We start from the raw sequence: 6,000 nt of genomic DNA on the forward strand, positions 1-6,000 counted from the left end.
AGCCAGCAGGGTGTGGACTCTGGACGCCAAGTGAAGAGAGAAGATGTACCAGGGAGCAGGGTGGGGTCAACTGTGTCAAAATCTGCTGATCGGTTGATAGATGAAGACCGAGAATTGAGTGTTGAGTTTTGAGACACGATGCCCTTGACAACGGTAGTTTCAGTGGGTGTTGGATGGGGTGAGCCGGTAGAAGTGTGATTGGGGTGGATTTAAGAGAGAAGAGGAATTACAGACAATGAGTATAGACACTTTTTCAAAGACCTTTGCTGCAAAAAGGGAGCAAAACCAAAAACTGGGTGGTAGCTGTGGGGAGGGCTGCAGGGTTAAGTGAAGGCCGTTGTCTTAACGATCCATCCACTTACCACCCAACCATGACTCTAGTCAGCTGCCATCTACCATCTACCTGTCCATCCACCATTCACCATGCACCTGCCCGAAAACCCTGTTCCTTGTTTGTAAGCTAAGAAGTCTGTCCTGAATTCCTACAATGTACCAACTCCCATGCCAGGCACTGGGGTTGAGGGCTTCTAGGGCAAGAAATGGAGAACCCAGAATCTAGCACAAGGGAGGTACTCAGTTTAGGTGGATCAGATGAATTAAGAAGCAAGGAACCATGGCACCTACCTTCCAGGTGCTTGATCTAGTAGGAGGACACAGAATGCCAGAGCTGGGGGCATTGTCTGGGTGTCGAATGATACAAACCAGAGAGAACTTCCTTGGCGAGCCGTGAGCACCCCCCTCCGGGGAGATGACCCAGCAGAGGTAAGGAGAGGCCAGGTGTTGGCCAGGCAGGGACTATGCTTCCGAGATCGAAAGCGGTCTCAACTCCCACTGCTTCCTCCATTCTCACCTCCCTTAGCCCTCCCAGGCGTGCCCATGGGCTGGGCTGTCACTTCTCTATCATCTCCCTCCATCTCCCTCCATGTCCCCACAGACCACCCCAAAGTTCCTGCCCCTCCCTTGGGAAGCCCTTTCCCTCTTCCTGTCACTTGACCTTTTGTTGGCCCTGAGCTTCTGGAATGTTGGGCTAAGGAGACATCCAGCCCTCCTACTTGGCCCCACAAGACAGGGAGGAATATCAGAATCTTAGGCTCTCTGCTACTGACACTTGGTGACAGCCAAGCCCACACCGTGGGGCAGTGTACAGAGTGTGCGTAGTGCGTCAGGGTGTGCTGATGCATGTGTATTGCTGGGTATTGCACGGATGTGTGTCTCTGTGGCAGTCCGCAGTGAAGGAAAAAAAGGGTTGGGTCTAGAACCAGGCCAGACCTAGGTTTGAATCCTTGTTTAGCCTCTAGCCAGCCAGCAGTGTGACCTTGGACCAATCACTGGCCCTCTAAAAGCATCAGCTCCGGGTCTGTAAAGCTGGTCCCCAGCCAGCCTTGCCTGCCTCCTTCCACCCCTGCACCACCCCCCCATTCATGCTCCCTTTTTTTCTAGTCCTTGTACAAACCAAATTCGGCCTGCCTCAGGGCCTTTCTCCTTGTTGTTCCATCTGCCTGGAACTTTCTACATCCTCCCAGCTTCTTCCTCCAACTTCAGGTCTCAGGTCAAATGTCACCTCCTCAGAGAGGCTCTGCCTAACCACTCATGAAGCGTCGTGCCCATCCCGGTCCCAGTGGTCTGTCTCCACTCCATAGCCCTGTCTTAATGTATTCACAGCACCTGCCAAGGTTTGAAAGGATCTCACTTATGTATTAAATTATTTATCATCTGCCCTCCTAAGCCCACCAGAAAGGCAGAACGTGGAAGGCAGCAATACCTCATCCTTCTGTCCAGCACAGAGCCGGGCCCCTACTGGGTGTTCAGCGAATTGTCTAAAGAATGAAAAGTGCTCAGCACAATGCCTGACATATAATGAAAGCTCAGAATTGCTGGGTATGTTTTTTATGTAAGTGCAAATGGTTGTCATTACTTATGGGGAATACATAGTTTTGCTCAACAATTCTTCTAGCAAGTATTTATTTGGTCCCGTGCGATGAAGAGTCATGGGAGAAACAGAAATATGAGATCCAGTGTCTGCTGTTAAGGAAGAGACCGGATCACTGGGAAGACAAAGACTTTGGGAAAATAGTAAGACTATTGAGATCATGACTCATTGCATTACTCTAACAAGACTGGAAGTGGCTATATCACCACTAAATTTTTTTATTTTTTTTTAAGATTTTATTTATTTATTTGACAGAGGGAGACACAGCGAGAGCGGGAACACAAGCAGGGGGCGCGGGAGAGGGAGAGGCAGGCTTCCCGCGGAGCAGGGAGCCCGATGCGGGGCTCGATCCCAGGACCCCGGGATCATGACCTGAGCCGAAGGCAGACGCTTAACGACTGAGCCACCCAGGCGCCCCACCACTAAATTCTTTTCGAGAAGCCAGGGCTCGGAGAGTCACCCACCTGGTCTGAAGCACTTAGTTTAGCACAGTGCCTGTGCCCACAGCGGGGACTTAGTGGCCGAGGGCATCACACATCTGATGGACTTCCCAGAGGCACTTCCAGTGCTCACAACGCAGGACACGTGCCTGGGCATCTCCCCCACACCCGGGCACCCAGGCAGAGGCCCAGGGCTGCTCTCGCTCCTCACCACTCAGGGCTCCCGGTGGGGAGGTCCATGTGAGGGGCCCCAGGGGTCTGTCTGCTGGGAGGCCTTTACCCCTGAGCTCCAGGGTCTGGGCTGAGGGGGGCCTTTGTCCTGTGACTGGAAGGGACAGGATGGGGTTGGGTGGAGGCCCGGGAGGGGAGGAACGAGGCGACGCTTGTGGCCATGGGACACACGTACACACCAGGCTGTAGAGGTGCACGCGCACATACACACACACACACACACACACACACACACACACACACACCCCTCTTGCACACTCTTCTCCCCACAGACACACGGATGACGGCTCGCGCTGGCTGGGTCCTCCCAGTTCCCGGTCCAACCCGAGCCATTTGAGCTCTCTGAGCTTGGGAACAGCAGGCTCAGTCCACCCCATGCACCCAGCACCCACAGTGCCCAGCCCAGGGCAGGCGCTCAAGATCTGTGGAGAAGATAAATTCCCTCCCTTCCTCTTTCCATCTTACAGTTATTACCCCCTCCTGCTCTCCGTCCCCCCTCCCTCCGGGCCTCCAGGATCAGGCAACAGCGGCCCTGACCCCTCCCTCTGCACGCCCCCCTCCCTCACACAGCAAACACCTGCTGAGTGTGCATTCAATGCCACAGCCTGGCAGCTCTCCCCTGCCAAACCCGGCTAGTGGGCCAGCCTGGGCACACGCCCGGTGGACAGCCTGTTTCCCTCCCTTCCTCTTCCTGCCTTGACCACATGTCCGGGGCCAGATGCTTATGAAATCCCATGGGTTCTTCCATCGCCAGGCTCCTGGTGGCCTGGTGCCCGGGGCTTGGCTTTGAGTCATGCACTCTGGGGCTTGGCAAGGCTGGGATAGGAAGCTCACAGCCCTTGGTGATGCCAACCCAGGCTGAGACTTGGAGTAGGGCTGGAGTCACGGGTCCCACCACCCCTCAGGCCAAGGGAGCACACCTGTGAACAGACACGTGGGGATGTGGCCTGTAACCGGACATGATGTGTCCAAGGTCACAGGGAATGTCAGTGTGAAAATCCAACCATGGCACGGTTCACTTTTGAACACGTCTGCCCTGTAGTGGAGATAGACACTACCACCCGATATTACAGGACCAGGGTTTGAATCCCAGCCATTCACTAGCTGTGGGACTTTGGGCAAACCACTTCACTTCTCCGAGCCTTATCTTTACTTACACATAGTAGATGCTCAATAAATGTAGCGGCAAAAAAAAAAAAAAATCAGTAACAGTGTTAAGTGCAAATACACACTGAGTGTATCCGCATGTCTACACACACACTGTTATAATAATTTACACACCTGTTGGTGTGCACATGAATGGATACTGGTAAACACCCACACAGGTAACATGCTTATTCAAGGGCTTGTGCAGGGGTCCACCAATTCGTATATGGATGCGTGTGTCTGTGAGTTCATTTGCACCGATTACTTTTTCCCAACAACGGACACCATTCTCAGGGTGGTTTTCCAGAGGATTTTCTGAGCACTTGTCAGAGGCAGGATAAACCAGTGTGTTTATCTGGGTAAACAGGATGCCTGGGTATCTACCCAATACCCATATACCTGCCTGTGTCTGTGTGGATCTGCATGAGGGGTCGTGAGTATGACCTCATGCCTTCTTAGGTTGATCAGCTGGCAGAATCAGGGGCATGGAGGTCATTTCTGCATCTGTAGACACCAGAGTTATGGGGTGCTCCGGACCTGGACTGTTTGGGTTCAGATGTCACCTGAGTAGCCTTGGGCAAGAGGCTCACATGGTGTGCTCAGGTTCCTTTACTGTGAGGTGGGGATCATGATCACCATGTTACGGTGGTGTGAGGACAAAGAGTTCATTTCTGTGAAGCACTGAGTACGCAGCACGGTACCTGGTCCTTCAGCCGCAGCCCCGGCTCTGATATGCTGCCATTGTCCGTCTGCAGGGCCTTCCTTTCCATTAGACTGTGATGGGGGGCAGGACTGCGTCCGAGTCCTCCATAATTATCACTTGTGCGTTGCCTGCTAATCTGAACCTCAGATTTCTCCTCTGGCAGAACCCCAGCTAGCATCTATCGGGCACTCCTATGTGCCAAGCACTATGTGTAGCTCCTCGGTCTTCAAACTGTCTCAAGAGATGGGCATTCTTGTTGGCTCTATTTCTAAAAAAATTTTTTCAAATAATTAATTTCTTTATTTGTCCGAGAGAGAGAGCACAAGCAAGGGGAGTGGGAGAGGGAGAAGCAGACTCCCCACGGAGCAGGGAGCACAATGCCGGGCTCGATCCCAGGACCCTGGGATCATGACCTGAGCCGAAGGCAGATGCTTAATGGACTAAGCCACCCAGACACCCCTTGTTGGCACTATTTTAGAGGAAAAGAAACTGAGACTCAGAGGGATGAGGGATCGCCTGGGCTCACACAGTGGACTTGAACCCTGGCAGGCTGCCCTCCTCTCAGCCTGCTCTCAATTTGGGATGAAGAGTCGGGGCGTGAATGTTGCTGGTCGCCTGTCTGCCTCACGGCTGGCTCTCGCACCGCACCTCCACTAACACCTTCCCCATCTCTATCAATATGACTTCGTTTCTCTGTCTCGCCCTGGGGCATCTCAGCTCCCTGCCCTGACACAGCACCCCCAGAGGCCGGACAGTGGCCTCAGATCATGCCTTCTTTGATCCAGTCAGGGATGAGGTGGAGGAGCTCCTCTGAAGCTGGGCTGGGGAAGTCACCTCTTCCCCTGGGTCGGTAGGGACGGGAGACTCAATGGGAAAGAGGGGCAGCCTCTTGGAGCTCAGGCTCTGGGAAAGAAAGGGGTGGAGCAGAAGGTGAACCTCCCCCCACAAGACCATTAGCGCCCCCCCCACCCCACCCCCGCCTCCGGGTCAGTCCACCTCAGAGAGGAGGAAATGCTTGCAACAGGAAACCCAGCTTCCCTCTGAGGTGGGGGAAGCGGTCAACCAGCTGAGCTGCCACCACCTCGAAGGAACACCAGAGGGCACCCGAGGCAGCTATGGGCTCTGTGTCTCTTCAGCTCAGTGTCCTGAGCGCCCCTTGGGTCTCCAGAAGCCACCAAGGCCCAAGGCCTTGTGTATTCTGCTGTTGCGGGTGGAGCATCCTGCAAATGTCAATTAGGTTGGGTGATAGCGTCGTCCAAATCTGCCCTTACTGATACCCTTACTGATTTTCTGTCTACTTGTTTCCTCATTGAGAGTATTACAATCCGAGCCGCAGCCTGGCAACTCCCAGGGAAGTCAGCTGGGGTCGCTGTAGGGCTCCCCTCACTCCCTTGTTTCCTGGTCCGTCCTTTGTTTTTCTCAGATGGGAGGGTGACCCTGATTCCTGTTACTCCGTCTTGACAAGAACAGCTGTATTATTATCTTTTTTTACTTAACAAAATAAAATTATTTTATTTTATTTTAAACCAGAACATTTCTTGTGTGACTCG

Source organism: Zalophus californianus, chromosome 8, assembly GCF_009762305.2.
Source record: "Zalophus californianus isolate mZalCal1 chromosome 8, mZalCal1.pri.v2, whole genome shotgun sequence".
Taxonomy (NCBI): Eukaryota; Metazoa; Chordata; class Mammalia; order Carnivora; family Otariidae; genus Zalophus; species Zalophus californianus.